The 19,842-nt window shown below is 32.8% G+C and overlaps 1 long non-coding RNA gene across 3 annotated transcripts in view; it reads right to left on the bottom strand.

Moving 5' to 3' along the window:
- The window catches only part of LOC135966535 (uncharacterized), a 211,077-nt gene that overhangs the window by 61,314 nt on the left and 129,921 nt on the right, over positions 1–19,842 (bottom strand). The window contains exon 3 of one of the 3 annotated variants that reach the window (XR_012420945.1): positions 9,490–9,612. The exons of the other annotated variants lie outside the window; for them this stretch is intronic. This is a non-coding gene — a long non-coding RNA (uncharacterized lncRNA). The remainder of the gene's footprint in view (positions 1–9,489; positions 9,613–19,842) is intronic. 3 annotated transcript variants of the gene reach the window in all.

Below are 19,842 nucleotides of genomic sequence, written 5' to 3' on the forward strand. Positions count from 1 at the left end.
AGAGAATATGTATAATATTTAATATCCCCTTTATTAATGTACCCCCTTTATATATATACCTTTATAGATTTCCTTTATATATATTACATATGATATATAATTTAGATATTAATAATACATATTATATGATACTAATGTATATTCCTTTACATAATTTATAATATACTGCTATATTATATATATTGTCTTTATTAATATATTTCCTTTACTAACAGATAATTGTTTTATGTTCTCTCTATATATAGTACTTACACTAGTAACTTACAACTGAGAGGATAACTCGAATAAGAACCTAGGAAGTGCATTGACATGAAAAAAATTAAAATCGTAGCCAGGAAGCAGTATTAGTATGGCTACACTTATAGAGAGAATACTTAGAATTCTATTACTTTATTATTATTTTCTATAACACTGATGGTCTTCTCTGTCTCTCTACATAGTATACTGAAATGCATTTCACATTATATTACTTAGTCTAAACTACTATTTTCCCCATTTTATATTACTACTGAGTTTGCTTTATATTACCAATGTTTGCATCAAGAAAGTGGAATTGCCTAAGGTTCAGTGATTTTTTGGGGTGAACACATCAACCACAAACTTCTTAAAGACAGAAAGGGCTCAACATTTCTGAAGAGTTTATCTCAAGGATTCCCTCAGAACTTACCTCTCTTGAGAAGTGATCTGCTTTAGATGTTTGAATTTAATTATCCAAGGGCACCCTATGTATTATTTGGAGGTTAAACTAGTCCTGAATTTGGACTCCTGAGTACTGAATTAATCCTTGAGGAAGATTTTCAGTTCTATTAATAGTATAAGTGGTTTTCTAAATCTTTTTTTTTTTTTTTCCTAGACACATCTAGGTCATACTGGAACTGCAATAAAACCCCTTGCTTTCCAGGAAAACTATTCTGCACTCTTGGAGAGAGATTAAGTGTGTAGGAAGGCAAAAATGAAGGAGTCCACTTCCTTAAACTGTTAAATCTATACATTTGTATATATGGATCACAACATGCAAGGCCCTGAATGATACCATTTTTTGTTTCTTTATACAGAAGTTATCGAAAAAGGACCAATTTTACTCATTGCATTTACTCTTTACAACTGACTCCACTCCCAGCATCATCACGGACAAGTAGGAAACAAGGAGATCACATTTAAGTTACTGACATCCATTAAAATATTTTACTATTGCATTTATATTCCCCACAATTCAGGAAATAACAATCCACAATGACTTTGTGGAAACTGGCATGTAGTGTTGAGAGGATGAGGGGTTGAAAGTGGAATAGTGGAGGGTGACAAGAAATAAATATTTCATAAGTACATTTGAAAGACTTGAAATCTCTACTCTTGTAATTTCTGACCTTTCCAGAATCCTAAGCTAAATGAAGGGGAGCCATGGTCTCATTCTAACTTCTAACTTTCAATAATCTCTTTTTGTTAGACTTATTACCCTACAGATAGGTAAAAATGAAGAAAAAGAGTAAGTCCCCTTAAATACATTGAAAAAAATTCCTTAAGTGTCTTCCTTAAATACTTGACCAAATTAAAATTGTCTTCATCTGATTCCATTATATGAAACTGATATATAATTTTTTAAGGATTCACACAAATATTTTCAGTTCCCATAGAAATATTTTACCTCATGTCTCCTGACAGTATCACACACACAAACACACACAGAGAGAGTTGTTTAGTATTTGGGAGAAAACTGATGCCTAAGAGCCTCTTGTTGCTATTTTGGGTATTGCCTGCTGTCCTGGTACTAGTGCCAGCTTGAATCCACTAGCAAATAATGCAATGTTTTGAGGCAAAATCTCTATTTGTGTTTTGAGTTTTCTCATTTCATGATTTCACTAATATACAGCAGTGTTTGGATCAAGTTACCTGAGGGAAAAACATTTCTTCCAGGCACATTTCCATACAGGCAGCATCACTTTTCACCAAAAAATAGAAAATAAAACCTTCCTGGAAACTAGGTCATTATGTGAATTGCCATGGAAAGCACAGTGTTTTCCTCAAAGATTAATGTGGTTGTATTTCTGACCAAATGGTTTATGTTCAATAAATTTTTATATTGATTTTAAAAGAATACATTTATACTAATTCTATTAAATGAACCGTAAAGCTTAACATAAACTTCAATGTGCTATAGACTATGTATTGTTCACAAAAGTAAACTTCTATTGTATCCTCTATATAACTAGCCTAATGTTATTCTATTACTCTGGGTATAATAAGCACTCGATACATTTTTATTATCATATTAAGAGCTTAAAAGAATATTTTTGCCATCTCATGACTTATATAGAATCCTTGAGATCATTTTGATAATAAATTCTCATTAAAATACAGTTCAATCAAGTCACAACTGACAATCTAATTTTCTATAAGTACATTTCATTATGCACACTTTTAATTTACATCTTACAAAAGGCTTATCTACTCATAGTTTACACAGGCTGCACTCAAAAAATGTGAGTGCTTGGGCACAATGTCATTTGATTATCTATTGTAAGTCTTTCAATTTATAGGCTTAAAAGATATATATTTAATATAATCAGTGATATGATTTAAGTTTGGTTTATAATTTTATTATTTGTTTCTGTTTGTTTTCTTTTTTTCCTATTCCTTTCTCCTTCTTTCTTTCCTGCTTTTTTTTTTTTTTCTTTTTAATTTGAGGCAGGGTCTCACTCTGCTGCCCAGGCTAGAGTGCAGTTGTGCAATCATGGTTCACTCATCACAGTGATAACTTCCCTGGCTCCAGCAATCCTCTTACCTCAGCCTCCTGGGTAGCTGGGACCACAGGTGCATATCACCTTGCCCAGCAAAATTTTTAAATTTTTTTGTTGAGATGAGGTCTCACCATATCTCCCAGGCTGGCCTCAAACTCCTAGGCTCAAGCAATCCTCCCTCCTCTGCTTCCCAAAGTGCTGGGATTGAGCTACCAGGCCTGGACTTCCTTCTTTTTATGTTATTTGAACAATGTTTAGAATTACATTTTAGTTTTCTATTTTGTTTTTTACTGTATCTCTTTATATAGGTTTTACAATTTGTATCATTATGGATTAAACTGCAAATAATTAGCTTTTCACATTCCAGTTAGAGTCAGTATTTTCCCCTTCAAATATAGTTTATGTAGAATTCTGAATCACCATCTAGTTCCCCTTACCTTGTACTGTTTATGTTATATTCTCTTTTGTATTATTTCTATAAACAATTAAAACCCATTAAAGTCTAATTTTTTTGCTTTTAACACTCAAACATATTTTACCTCAAGAAAGAACAATCCATTATATTGACTCAGATATATATCATTTTGGTTGTTCTTTCTTGGTTCCTAATTTCCAAGTTTCCTTCTGGAGTCATTTCTATTGCATACACAAAGATTTCTTTAGCTATTAAAGCACATCTACTGACAACAAAACAAAACAAAACAAACAACCCCTTCATTTTCTTTGTCTTCATTTCATTCATGAAATTTATTTTCATTAGATGTAAAATTCTGGATTGAGGGTTTCTTAAAACACTTTACTAATATCGTACCGCTTCCTTCTGGCCTCCAGTTTCTGATGGAAAATCCAGTAATTTAAATTGTTGTTCTTGTATTTCCTAGTTTTACACTTTTGAAATTTTGGACAAGATAATTCTTTGTTGTATATATGTGGTTGGGGGCGTTTGGGGGTGTTCTGTGCATTGTAGGATGTTAAATGGCGTCTCTGTCCTCTGTCCACTCTCCCCTTCAAGTTATAACAAATATGTGTCGAAACATTGCCCTTGATGGAACAATTGCCCCTTGTTGAAAACCACTGATCTACAGATAATGTATTAACTCCTCTAGATATTTTCAAGACTCTTCCTTGTCTTAGTGTTCAGCGGTTACATAATAATTTATTCCAGTTAGGATTTCTGTTGGTTCCACATTTGGGTATATCTGAGTGGTTATAGGTTTATGTCTTTCACCATGTTTTCAGCCATTACATCTTCAAATACTTCTCAGCACTGATGTTTTTCTCCTTTTCTAGTACTGTGATGACATAAATATTAGATTTTATGTTGTTTTCCCATATATCCCTGAGACCCTAATCATTTCTTGCTCAATAATGCTTTACTCTGCAGTTTGTTCACTTTGTTTGATTTTCAAGTTCAATTGCCAAGTTTGCTGATCCTTTGATATCTCAATTGTGCTACTGCACCTGACTTGTGAGGTTATTTATCTTATTATTGCATTTTTCAGTTCTCAAATTTTTATTTGGTTCTCTGTTGTTTTATTTTACTGCTAAGTGTTTTTAATCTTCCATTCATTTCAAAAGTGCATCTTCTTTTTATAATTGTGACTTCAAAGTCTTTTTCAGATAATTCTAACATCTATGTCATCTCCCGCTTTGTTATCTTTTTGCATGAGAATTTCCTGACTCTTTCTATCCAGAGAAGTTTTATATTCTATCCTGGAAATTTTGAATGTATTTTAGGGGAATCCAAGTCTTAATTAAACCTTATAGAGGATATTTATATTTTTTATTAGGTGAAGGCCAAAAGTTCTAACCCATTTCCAGTGACCTGTGGTGCTAATGCTTGTTCCATTTTCAAAGTATTTTCTCTGCTCCTAGGATTTGTCTCCCTCAAGTGTGTAACTCAGTGTATTTGCCAGGGTGAATAATGTCCCTCATAGATACCCATGTCCTAATTCCTAGAACCTGTGATGTTACCCTATATGGCAGAGGGGATCTTGCAGATGTGGTAAAGTTAAAGACTTCAAGAAAGGGAGATCTTGATTATTCAGGTGGACACTAAATGCAACCACAACTCTCCTTACAAGTGGGAGGTAGAGGGAATTTGGACTACAGCAATAAGAGATGCAATGAGGAAAGCAAGTGACTGGAGTGATATGTTATGCCAAAGAATGCCAAGAAAGGGTGGCAAGAAGTTGGAATAGGCAAAAGTTGAATCTACCCCGGTCCTCTAGAGGGAACCAACTATGCCATCCCATTTATTTTAGCTTCATATGACTTCTCACTTTCAGAAACATAAGAAAATAACTTCGTGTCATTTTAAACTGCTTTGTACTTTATTAAAGCACAATAGGAAATTAGCAAAACGATCATATTGGCATCTGAAGTTTATCTCTTTTAGTACAGATTTCAAATCCTTTAGTATGTTGATCAGTATGCTCCACTTAGAAGGGAGTCAGGGAGCTCACAGAAAAATTTTGAGGTTAGTTTTTTCCCATCTTCTTTATCTCTGTATAATCTCCCTGATATTTGCTGGTTTCTTTTGGCCCTCTGAGTAGAAAAATGTGTGCTTTAGTTATCTTGCTCTACTTCTGTGATTCAGAAAATGCACATGTATCTTAGGCCAAGCAGCAGGAGAACAAAGTAAGAAAAAAAAGCAAATGGATGAGGGGAGTTGTCCCACATTCTTGGAATGACACGCCACCAATTTAAGAGGAAGACTAGCTTTCCTCCGAATTGGGGCTCCTGTGGCTCCTTTGCTGTTGAGGTCATGGACTCCCTAGAATTTCTTGGCAGCAACACTGGAAAGAGTGGAGAAAAATAATGATAAATTTTGCATTGCCTGAAAATGTTGAGTTCCATTGCCATCTTCTTGAACTGGGTTTTGGGGTCATATACACCCTTCAATGTCTCAGTCTGCAAAATCAAATCCAAGGTTAAACAATAAAAGCATTGGAAAAATCTTCCATTTCCAAAATTGTTTATAATCAAAAACATAATCTCTTGAATTGTACTATATCATTCAATTAACTTAAATTAGAAAATCACACCCATATAAATAGATGGCAGTTTATTCAAACAAACACAACTTTAAACATGCTAGATGTTTTCCAAGTGTATACAACATGGGAGATAGACTTTAGATGAGAATTATTTTCATGGATTTCTTAATTATTAAACACTTTTTTCTTTTTCTTTCTTTCTTTTTTTTTTTTTTTTTTTGAAACAGAGTCTTGCTCTGTTGCTAGGCTGGAAGGCAGTGGAGAAATCTCGGCTCATTGCAACCTTTGCCTCCTGAGTTCAAGCAATTCTCCTCAGTCTCCCAAGTAACTGGGATTACAGGTGTGCACCACAATGCCCAGCAAACTTTTGTATTTTTAGTAGAGAGAAGGTTTTGCCATGTTGGCCAGACTGGTCTCAAACTCCTGGCCTGAAGTGATCCACCTGCCTCAGTCTCCCAGAGTGCTTGGATTACAGGCATGAGCCACCACGCCTGGCCTAAAACATTTTATTCTAATTAGATCATGTTCAAGAGAAAATAAGAGTTTTATTCAAAGACAATGGGCACTTTTTTTGGTATATTTATTTCTGTTTAACATACTTTAAGTGGAAGAACTAGACAGTGGCCTAATAACAACATAAGTATATTTTATAATATGAATGGAAATTTCATAATAAATAAAGATATTAAGGCTGCATATAATTCATTAAGCTTACTGATATTTATGTTTTCAGCTATAAGATTATATTTGTCATAAAATGATTTTAAAATATTTTCAGTTTGTTGTTTTTAAAATATAAGGAGATTTTAATTCTTCATGTGTCCTCTAGAAATCACCAGATAGGGATCAGAATCACCCAGCACAGTGCCTGGCATATAATAGACTCTAAGTAAATGTCAAAAACAAAAAATAAAAAAACCCAACAACTCCATGAATCTGTACCAATTAAATGCAAGCATACATGAGTATCATCAAAGACAAGTTTAGAAGTAACAGATCATGTACATCTATGAAAACATTATCTCCTGGTCATTGCTATGTCAACTGTTAGCCTTGATGGACACTTAGAGAAAAATTTGAAGATATGTTAGCTATATTAATTACTCTGACATTTTTCTACCCCAATTTAAACACTAACTTTGATAAAATCAAATCTGTTTTCAAATACGAGTCGTTGGAATAACTGGTACCCTGTTTAGTTGATAAATTTTGTGAATTATTGCAAAAGGAAATATGCTCTAGTGGGTAAGTCAAAAACCTGTTAAATTGATGACTTAACTCATTCATTTATTCAGCAAATATTTTTAAAATGTGCTTATGTTCTGGATAAATAAGACATAACTTGTCTTAAAAGAGCACAACAGCAGCTGAGTTTTAAACAAATAACTGCAGTGAATGTGATAAATACCTAAGCGTAGGAACAAAGAATAGAGTGAATCATTCTTACTTTAGGGCCATAGGAAATCTTACACATATAAACTTCCCCCCAGGATCTTAAATGAGGAGAAACTTTCTAGGAATTATGGAGGCAAAGAGAAGATGGGGACATTCCAGAAAGTATCTTGAAGAAATATGGGATACTTGGGGTATACAAGTTGTTCACTGTTCAAATGATCGAATGGAGGAGGAGCAGAGAGAGAAATCAGCATAGGTCAAATCACAGAGAGACTTGATTATATGCTGTGTGTGTGTGTGCACTTAAACCTTCTTACAGCTTCATAAAGCTACCTCTCAAATATTTATTCCTAGCTCTGGCCACTTTCTTGATGTTCAGACACATAATTTCAGAGCATTTCATATTGGTACTCCATCAGTGTTTTAAAAACAATGTGTTCCAACTGGAACTCATTCTCTGTCCCTCTCCCTTCCTGTCCCATTCCACACAACTATAGTGACAAACTTGAATGCATAAGGCCCTTATCCCATACATTTTCATGAATGTTTGTGTGTGTTAGAAGCACATTTTTAAAATAAGTTGAAACTTCTGAAACTGCACTTTCCAACATTGCTTTGACCCAAGGCTGGGTTGAAAATTTGTGGGAAAGAAATAGTAGGGAGACTGTGCTGACCAGACTGGATGAGGTAGGCATTTTCTGCATAAAAAGGATATAATCTAGGTAAAAAGGTTTAATTTCAGGGAAGAACAACTGCTTATAAAACTAATAAAGAACCCTGAATATACTGTCACCTATCTACATTTCCATATATCTGAATGTTTCTCCCGCCTTGACCATGTGAACAAGCTATTCAAGCAAAAACAAACAAAAACATGCAAGAGACAGAAGACAAAGTCAGAAATGCTTGGGAAAGAAGTACAAAATCAGTTTGATTTACAATATACTTTGGGCAATTTCAGTTATCTTTGGAATATAAATCATGAACAAAAGAAGGTTGGAGTTCTGTTTGTATTGCATGTTGCCACTGTGATAATAATATTGGTTCTCCACCATAAAAATTTATTTCTCAGCTAAATAAATATTTGTCAATAGATATATTACAGAGAAAAAATATGACTCATTTTTGACAATTCATGCTGAGAGGAAAATAAACTAATTCGCTATGTCTTGTGTGATAGTCATGCATTTTCATTTTCACTTTCAGGGTGTAGCACAGTAAATGTTTGTCGGAAATAACACTATCAGGAAATTTGATTATTCTGGAATATATTTGAGGACAGTTGAGCCTGAATATAGCCAAAACAGTTTAAAGTGAAAAAATTGCAGCAATATATCTCAAGAAATGATTTTTAGTTGTATGTGCTCCATTTTCTTACAGTTAAATGTGTCTATAGAAAAGATATAATTAACCTAAATGTTTTCATTTTTTGAATGTTTGCTTCACTCATAAAATGTTTAATACTAGTTGGTATACTTGTTTATGTAATTAGCATTCATTAGTATGTTCTGCCTGTAACAAACAAACAATGTCACAGAACAATAATTTTATAAAGCAAGTAAGAAAGCTTTAAATTTTCAGTTTACCTAAAAATTGTTTCAGGTAGGGTTTACCATGAAGTCAAAATATTTTTCTTTTGTATAAATTATAAGTATAGATTTTCCTAATGATTAGTGTACTCTCTAGCAAGAGATAAATTAGCATCAGTATTACTATTCTGATAAATATTCCTCATTCACATGAAATTTAATTTGGCTTGAGTAATAAGCCTTTATTTTGATTGAGCTTAGTCTTGATTCTCAGACTTTATTAAATAAACCATGCATATAATTTACTTTTCTTTCCATTAAATCATGACTCTCTAGGTCACGAAGGTTATAGTCATGAAATCTCACAACAATTTTATCTTTATAAGATTTGTTTTCATCATTTCTCATAAATTATATCTTTTTAGACTGTCTATTACTAGGTAAAGAATTCCTTTTGTTCAGTTCTGCTGTTACTTTTTGTATCTACTGATTGATGTATCTTAAATGATATATATAATATTTATTTGGTGATTTATGATTTTTATTATTTTTTTAATTACTTTGTCCTTTCAAGATAATTAGATTTTAAAATTTTACTTTGATAATATTGATCTTGGATTGCTGTCTTAATAAATATATGGCCACATTTAAATATTTTGCTAAAAAGCAGCAGTTTTAGTCTTAATGTATTCAAAAGAGTCATAATTATATGTTAAATAAGATATTAAAATTAACATTTTATATATATTTTATGCATATTAACATGTTTAATCTTCATAAATGAGCTTATGAAATACGGAATGATACTGCCATAAGCCAGATTTTTACCTGGAAGTAAAGAATATCTATAGACTGAAAGGAGTGCTTCAAATAGAGTAAGAGTGATATGCTGTGAGAATACACAGGCCAGGTTTTCTACGCAGGCAGCAGGCAGATGGTAGGGGTGGTTTCCTAGAAGAGACAGAACAGAGCTGAATTTCAGGAATTAACAGTAGCCAACTAGGAGCAAATAAAATGAAAAGCCATTCCCTATTGAGTGAACTCTATATGTAACACCACAAAAGAAAAACATAAAAATAAGAGAAATTATGATATTCAAGAATTGCTAAGGCAGTTCTTGTAGACATAAACCATAGAGAGTGTAGCCAGCAAGAGCAAGAGGTTAGAATGAACAAGGCATTTTGGTGTTTATATCACAAAAGCTGTATGTCAGCACATTCCTGTGTTGAGGGAGTTACTCCAAAAGTCCCCTGTTTCCTAGGTGACCATATGTCCCACATCCCTGAATCCTATCCAAAGTTGAAAGGAGTAGGCAGAGCATCTGAACAAAGCCAGCCAGGCAATTTGTAGAATCGATAACCTTTTGGGTTTTATAATCTAGCCATTCTAGATATCTGGGAAATTAATATGCCCATCTCCCTTTATCAAAATTTTTAGTCAGCACTTATGACTGTACAGATTTGCAGAAGAAACCTGAATGTATTGGACATGGGCAGAAACTCCGGGTCTGAAAATAAAAAGCACACAAAAAAATAATGTGAATATGCATATATTGGAGATACTACTTTGTGGTCAATGTCAAAAAAACTGAATTGCATTTAATAAGGAAAAAGAAATATTGCTTATCATCAAATAGTACTGAACAATGGGAAATATAATTTATCTTACATTACTGATATATTTATGAATATCTGACAGCTAATTAAAATATTTTTAATGTTATCATGGATAGACTTGGGCTGGGATGTAATATTTATGAGTCGGTCCATTTATAAAACTCTTTTGAAATTTCAATCCATATTTTATTGGTTTAATTAGTTTGGATTAATTAGTTAATTAGCGTAGAATTCCAAGGTAGATTTCAAAAAAGATTGATACATATTTTATTCAAGAATTAATCTGTCTGACTTTTAGTTGTATAATTACTTTTCTAAAGCACACACGAATAATGAAAATACTCTAGGGTAGACTGGCATTTGTTATGTAACTACTAAATGATTTATTTATTACCATAAATTAATTAATTTTTAAAATGACTGTAAGAGATTTTTATAATCTATAGAGAAAGAAATCAAGATTCAGAAAAATTAAGTAATTAATCCAATATCAAACAATAGAGCATGTGTTTCTATATTGGTCTTATTTAAGACCTTATTTTTTCATATAGCACTCTACAGAGTATTTCATTGATAAAATGGACATTTGTGCCCTTAAAAAGAATTATACTTTTTAAACATCAAAACTTCTCAACTTTCTTTGAAATTCACACTGACTTATTTGTTACATAGAGTTGAACCCTCTTGCCTTCTACCGAAACCATAGTGCTATACTGATTTCATAACAGGTCATAATTAGTAATATGTGGTGGGTTCTAAGAATAATAATTTATAATTATATCAACTAAAATATGTTTAATTATATAGCTGATTTTAAGTCAATTGTGCTCAACTCTGGCTATGCATTATACTAGTAATGGTAAATTAAAAAAAAAAAATCCTTGCCTAGAGCCCATCATACAGCATTTTTATCAGAAACAATGAAGAAGGAGAAAGGGCATCAGAATTTCATGAAATTTTCTATGTGATTTGATTGGTCAACTAGAATTGAGAAGTAGTACTTTTAAATTTGAGCCTTTTATTCAATATAATACTGGAAGTCCTGGCCAAAGCTGTTAAGTAAGAGGAAGAAAAGTAGGGCATTCAACTGGAAAGGAAGAAGTCAAATTAGCCTTGTATACAGATGACATGATCTTATATGTGGAGAAACCTAAAGACTTCACCAAAAAAACTGTTAGAACTTATTAATGAATTCAGTAAAACTTCAGGATACAAAAATCAACATACAAAACCAGTAACATTTTCGTATGCCAACAGTAAACATACTGAAAACAAAATCAAGAAAGTAATCTCATTTACAATAGCTACATAGAATATAAAATACCCAGGAATTGATTTAGCCAAAGATGTGGAATATCTATCTACACAAGGAAAACTATAAAAAACTGATGAAAGGAATTGAAAAAGATACAATAAATGGAAAAATATTCCATGATCATCCATTAGAAGAATTAATATTGCTAACATGACAATACTACCTAAAGCATTTTATGGATTCACTGCACTCCTTATCAAAATACCAATAACATTCTTCATAGAAATAAAGAAAAATATCCCCTATGTTGGGAGGCTGAGGCATGTGAATCATGAGGTCAGGAGTTTGAGACCAGCCTGGCTGACATAGGGAAACCCCGTCTCTACTAAAAATGCAAAAATTAGCCCGGCGTGGTGGCACGCACCTGTAGTCCCAGCTACTTGGGAGGTTGAGGCAGGACAATCGCTTGAACCCGGGAGGTGGAGGTTGCAGTGAGCTGATATCGTGCCACTGCACTCCAGCCTGGGTGACAGAACAAGACTCATCTCAAAAAAAAAAAAAAAAAAAAAAATCCTAAAATTTTTATGGAACTGCAAAATACCCCAGATAAAAGCTTTCCTGAGCAAAAAGAACAAAGCTAGAGGCAGCACACTTCACATATGAAACTATAGTAACCAAATTAGCATGGAAATGACAAAAAAAATTGACACATAGACAAATGGAACGAAGTAGAGAACCGAAATATAAATCTGTACATTTACAGCGAACTCATTTTAAACAAAGACACCAAAAATGTACAATAGGGAAAGAGCAGTTTCTTCCATAACTGGTGCTGGGAAGACTGTATAACCATATACAGAAGAATGAAAGTAGATCTGTATCTCTCACCATTTACAAAAGCCAAATTGAAATAGATTAAAGATTTTAATCCAAGACCGAAGTTATGAAACTACTAGAAGGACATATTGAAAGAACATCCCAGGACATTGGGTCTGGGCAAAGAATTTCTGTGTAAGATCTGAAAAGGACAGACAACAAAACCAAAAATGGAAAAACAGAATTACACCAAGCAAAAAGCTTCTGCATAGCAAAGGGAACAATCAACAGAGTAAAGAAACAACCCACAGAATTAAAAAGAAAATGTGCAAACTATCCATCTGATAAAGGATTATAACAATATATAAGATTATCAAACAATTAAATAACAAAAACCCAAATAATTTAATTAAAAAATTGACAAAAGGTCTGAATAGACATTTCTCAAAAGAAGACAATGCAAATGGCAAACAGGTATATGAAAAATGCTCAGCATCAATAATCATTAGGGAAATGCAAATGAAAACCACAATGAACTATCATCTCCACCCAGTTATAATGACTATCATCAAAAAGATGAAAAATAGCAAATGCTGATGAGGATGTGGAGAAAGGGGAACTCTTTATATACTTTAGGTGGGAATGTAAATTAGTACAACCATTATGTGAAACTATGAACATTCCTCAAAAAACTAAACATAGAATTACCATATTTCTCAGCAATTCCACTGTTAGGTATAAATCCAAAAGAAAGGAAATCAATATTATCAAAGAGATATCTGCACTCCCATATGTATTGAAGCACTATGCACAATAGCCAAAACATGGAATCAACATTAAGTGCCCATCCATGCATAAATGGATGAAGAAAATGTGGTATATATACACAATGAAGCACTATTCTGCCATAAGGAAAAAATAATGAAATTCTGTCATTAACAGCAACATGGATGGAACTGGAGGTCATTATATTAAGTGAAGTAAGCCAAGCACAGGAAAAATATCATTTCATCACTCATATGTGGCAGCTAAAAAGGTAGATCTCATGAACATAGAGAGTAGATTGGTTGAAAGTAGATTGGTTCCCAAAGGCCAGTAAGGGCAGGGAGGAGTGGGGAATAAAAAAAAGTTGATTCATATGTACAAATATACACTTAGAGCACTTTGGGAGGCTGAGGCAGGAGGATTACCTGAGGTCGGAAGTTCGAGACCAGCCTGACCAACATGCAGAAACTCCATCTCTACTAAAAATACAAAATTAGCCAGGTGTGATGGCACATGCATGCAATCCCAGCTACTCGGGAGGCTGAGGCAGGAGAATTGCTTGAACCGGGAGGCGGAGGGTGCCGTGAGCTAAGATCCTGCCATTGCACTCCAGCCTGGGCAGTAAGAGCGAAACTCTGTCTCAAACAAACAAACAAACAAAAAACAAATATACACTTACATAGAATAAAGAAGACCTGGTGTTCAATAATACGAGTAAGGTGACTATAGTTAACATTAATCGATTGTACATTTCAAAATAGCTAGAAGAGAATAATTTGAATATTCCTAGCATAAAGAAAAATATTTCAAGTTATGGGCAACTCAATTACCCTAATTTAATTATGTAAATGTAACAAACTACATGTTTCCCCAAAGAATGTACATCCATTATATGCCAACAAAAATAAATAAAACTTTTAAAGTCTCAATATAAAAAAAAATTGATTCTGATAGTGTCCAAAATCTAACATAAGAGAATAACGTAACAAACTGATAGGTTTTGGGGTTTTTCTTAGCTTACTATGCTGTGCAATGGCAACTTGATGCAGTTGTCACTTGTTATAATCTATTGAGTGAATAGATTCCCCTGTAGGGGATAATGTTTCAAACTGTGTTGCTAATCTATCCAGTGTATGACTTTCAAAATGACATATGGCATTTTGCCATTTTAAAGCTACTTAAGTAACAGACAATTCTTTCCATTAGTATATCAACAAAAATTTCAATTATTTAAATTATAGGTTCACACGTTAAATTGCCTCTTTCTAGCTTTTGTTTTAATAAATGTATAATATGTACTTGATACAATACAAAAATATTATGTTATTTGTTATTTCAAAACAATTGATTTTAATGGATAAGTGATTAATTTTACAAAGTGCCTATGAACTTATAAACACAGATTTAAAGCAATGATATTTGAGGAGCAATCTAATTTTCTCCCTGAAGGAAAATAACATTATTTAAGTGCAAATATATAAATAATTTAGTAGAAACAAACAAAAGGGAAGTAGAAAACATATGATAAGATCAGACATAGTGAATATAGCTATGTGATGTTTGAAATAGGATTGTTAGAGAGGGAGATAAATCTTGAAGTCTTATTAGCTTGCATACTTTCCACTAATGTAGATGAAATATATATGAAATTCACGATAAACCATTTTTATCCTTATTTATGCACTTTTTGAAATGTTTAAATATAATTCAAGCAAAACCTTATGATATATTGCATAATTTCTATGTAGTATACTGTTAATATCTCAAGATTCTTCTCCTCTAGTAATAAAAGAGATTATATATTCAATATCTGTTATTACTTCAATATGTATAAAATCCAATATTCACATTAGTACTTCTAATGAGTTAGTTTTGTAAAAATAATATAAGGATTAAATACTACATATTACTTTAGTATTATACACATTATTGACATATATAAACAAATTACTTCTTGAGTGTATTTCCTACAGATTAATTGTTGTTTATTGTGATTGCTCTGTGCTTTTCATATTCATGAATCTTAGAAATTAGAACTTGGGAAAAGGTAATATTTACCACAAAAAAATATTATTTTCTTTATAAAAATGGTGATAACCTAGAGGCATCGACTACATATTCTACAAGAAATTGACATTAGATAATTGACTAAGGAAACATACGATAAGAAATTTATAGGAATAATTACCAGTTACAAATTAATAACATAAAAACTCACCAAACACTAACGTTACATATTCATTTGCCCATCTACATATAGGATAAAAGCATTTATGTCCTGTAAACATAAAGCAACATTATGAAATAATGCATTAGTTAGGGCACACTTTGTAAAAAGAATGACTGGTCTCAGGAAAAATAGTTTTAATATTTGAAGTTGCCTAAACAGTGTTATTACATGTTTTTTTCTTTTCATATTTATGTGGCAATTGCTTTAAAATATTTTGATATACTCATTTTATTAACATATTTCAAGTGGAAGAGTTTTTAATTATAAAATTTCTCCCTGACTATATTTTTTCTTATTTCACACTATTCTTTTAAATCTCACAAAATACTCCAAATATATTTTTTAAAAATATATAAAGTAATATCAGAACCTACATTTAGAGTCTCTTTTTTCTTTGTAAGCATACATATATATTCACACAAACACATAAAATTAAATATATATAAGGCCGGGCGAGGTGGCTCAAGCCTGTAATCCCAGCACTTTGGGAGGCCGAGACGGGCGGATCACGAGGTCAGGAGATCGAGACCATCCTGGCTAACACAGTGAAACCCCGTCTCTACTAAAAATACAAAAACTTAGCCGGGCGAGGTGGCGGGCGCCTGTAGTCCCAGCTACTCGGGAGGCTGAGGCAGGAGAATGGCGTGAACCCGGGAGGCGGAGCTTGCAGTGAGCCGAGATCCGGCCACTGCACTCCAGCCTGGGTGACAGAGCGAGACTCCGTCTCAAAAAAAAAAAAAAAAAAAAAAAATTAAATATATATGACAAAATTAAAGACATTCTTTCAGTGTATACTCTTTGTATTTGACAACAAATTATTTTTATTGTATCTGACTAAAGTTTATATTGAAAGAAAAATGAGAATTTGAAAGAAGGCATCAAGACAAATTGAATGTGAATTTAATGTTCTGTTGCATTTTATATTTAAATTTAATGTAATTAAAAAATTAAACTAATCACACTTAACATCATTTTTGAATTAAAAAAGCATTTTTGGTGAATGGAACTCTAGGGAATGACATTCATCTTAAATGTACTTCTAAGTTTGACACCAAACACACTATTTTGTCCTTCCCAAACAGATTCATGCATTTATAACTTCATTTATCATTGGTTTTCATTGACTCTTATTGAAGTGTATTTTGCTAAGCCTTCATATCTTGAAGTTTCATTCTCCCAAGTAAAATTGAATTGCAAATATGAAACTTTGTTGTGTATGTTATTTTTAAGAAAAATTATCCCTTAAACTGACCTCCTACTTGAGTTCATTTTGTTCAATCTAATTAGTCTCAATGAGATTTTGCCATTTATTATAAGCTAGAATGAGTATTTTCAAGAGGGTAATATTATGTAGTTTATGACAATGGAACTAACTATGGAACTAATTAACCATACCCACTGTCCTTTCTTAGAATTCCTATGATAGAGTGCTTGTCTGTTCTTGCAGTACCACTTTATCTCATGATCTAAGAACTAAGTTGTCTCTAAGTTGTCCAGCTATCTTTCACAGCATCCCTGCAAAGATTGTTCATCAAATACTTTAAAATAGGACTATTTCCATTTTAATTTGATTAGGTTTTTCCTGAATGACTAAGGATGATTTCAGTGTCCATGAATGTAAAACTTGTAATGCCCCTTGATTCTCTCTATGTTGGAAGACAAAACGTCCAGCCTATGACTTGCATAGAATAAGCTTTCTGTTGTTATATTTTAAGATTACCAAGTCACCTGAATATGAGTTTTTAAATCATTGGATGAAAAGTAACATGAAAACCACCAGAGCTTTTGAAGCACAACTACAAGTGAATTTTAAAAGGTTTTAGGTTTAAATATCATTAACTCAAGGCCAATTTTAAGAAAATTTTCCATGTATGCAGTTGAGTCATGTAAACAAGTAGAGCTTACCAACACAAAAAATTCTCCTCCTACTGTTCACACTTTATAGGCAACATTAACTTTATAGGTCATTTCTCCTACCCAGGATGCCAAACATAGAAAGAAAATTAACTGAAAATCTCACCAAAACTGAATATAATAAAATTAGTCAATAAACTATCAAGAAAATAGTACTTTCAGCAAAAATTCATCAGGAACACACCTTGAAGTTAACAAGTATTACTTGTTGCAGTGAGGGACAATATATAGCCTGGAGAAGATGCGCTTCTCAGTAAAAGTTATTAGAGTAAAACTTCTATAGTATTGGCACTTTGGTTAGGTAATTTGTGGGAGTGTCTAAGGAAGCAGGGATTTGCTCTAAATTGAATGCTGACATTAATTAGGGGCAATTCTATCATTCAGTATCTCAATAAATCTACCCTATAAGGAAGGAAGCCTGGAACGAAGATAAAACTGTGTTTGTTGCAGAATTCAAAATCACTCATTTTAGCCAAGAGAGGAGACTTTGTGAAATAGCCTTGTTTTTTCTCTGTTTATCAAAGTTTCAGAATATCCTTATCCAATCTTAGTATTCTGCAAGACGGTTTCTGTCCAAATAGCGAACAAAATGGCCAGCTTATAATGAATGACACTGACATTTAGGTGGAAGCATCAGATCAGTTTCTGATATCAGAGGCTACTGTTACCTTTCGTATTAAGAGTAAGTCTTCAATTTCTTAAGACTATGCTGTGAGAACAACTAAGAAGGGTCATGCCACCTGCCTGCACAAGTTGCCATTGTGGTTGCTGTCAGTTGGACTCAAGTCACAGCAACAGGCGATGTTATCACTTTGATTTCCATCACTTTATTTATTGCAGTGGATTGTTGTTTGTCTTCTCTTCGTTGGCAATTATTATTTGGTTATTTGAATCAGCACATATCTAGAGACATCAGAACCAAATGTAGGAGTCAATTCTCTGCATTTGCTTTATCTTTTTAAATATGATATCTTTGATATCTCTTTCATGTTTTTGAAACTCTCCAGTGTCTTGAATTCTTTTTTTTTTTCAAATTTTCCACCTTCCATAGTCATTTTCAGTGAGAATTTAGCCTGAAACAAATGATTCTACAATTACTTCAAGCAGAAATCTCTTTAATTTCTTTTTATTTTCTTCCTCCACAATTTTCAGTTTCAACAGATTCTATAATTGGTAAAATTGTATTTGTTTCTCCACTATACTAACAAGAGCAGAAACCAGTCCTTTCTCAGAAATTCCCACAAAAAGTTCGACATCTGAAACTGATTTTGCATGCAGAGCTCACTGGGGTTCAGAGTTGTAGGGGTGATGAGGTGATGGGTGCAAAAGCACCACTTGCTTCCACTTAAATTATTTCCTATACATCCAAGTGCCTGTACTATAAGCCCAAAGATCTGTATAAAACCATGATACAAAAAACAAACATTTTCCAGAAAGAATAATTATTTATTAAAATTCTACTAAAAACAGCTCATGACATCAAGAACCAGACAAAGCACAAACTGAATGAGCAAAGGCAATCAACTGATGCCACTACAAAAATATTTTATACGTCAGGATATACTGACAAGTATTTTAAAGCAGTCATCATAAAAATGCTTCAAGAAACAATTTTACATTCATTTGAAACAAATAAAGAATTAGAAATCTTGGCAAATAAGTGTTTTAAGAATAAACCAAATGGAATTATAACACTGAAAAATATAATGACCAAAATAAAAACTTGATGGATGGACCCAATAGTAGACTGGAGAAAACAGGGGATAGACTCAGTGGCATTGAGGACAAGTTAATATAATTGACTCAGTCAGGAACCTGTGCTACTTTTAAGTTTGGTAACAACTTTACAGTAGCAAGCAATAAATCACACATTGCCAATATGGGAATGCCAATTTGAGTTACCACTGATTTTTAATCTGAAATCACAGGATACAGAAGAAAGTGGAACATCTTTCAAGTGCTGAAAGAAAACATCTATTTATCTATAAAATACACATGCACACTTATATGTGCATTGGAGAGAGATATATGTCCAGTATTCATTCTATCAGACTCCTGAAATAAGAAGAGAAAAACAGTAGGGTAAATAGAGTATCCAAATAAATAATAGCTGAATTCTTCCTGAAACTGGTGACACAAATGAAAACTATTCAAGAAGCTAAATAATCCCAAATAAGGTAAACCCAAAGAAATCTATGTCAATATACATAATAATCAATCTTCTCAAAACTAAAGACAAAGTAAAACAACTTAAAAGTAGCAAGAGATAAATGACACATTGCCGACAGGGGAATGCCAATTTGAATTATAGCAGATTTCTAATCTGAAATCACAGGAAGCGAAAGAAAGTGGCACATCACTTTTCAAGTGCTGAAAGAAAATATTTATGTACATATCTGTCAAGATAAAGATATTGTATTAGTCCATTTTCATACTGCTGTGAAGAACTACCTGAGACTGTGTGATTTATAAAGGAAAGAAGTTTAATTGACTCACAGTTCAGCATGGCTGGGGACGCCTTAGGAAACTTACAGTAATGGTGGAAGGTGAAGGGGGAAGCAAGGCACCTTCCTCACAAGGTGGCA

The sequence above is a fragment of the Macaca fascicularis genome, chromosome 12, assembly GCF_037993035.2.
Source record: "Macaca fascicularis isolate 582-1 chromosome 12, T2T-MFA8v1.1".
NCBI classification, from domain to species: Eukaryota; Metazoa; Chordata; class Mammalia; order Primates; family Cercopithecidae; genus Macaca; species Macaca fascicularis.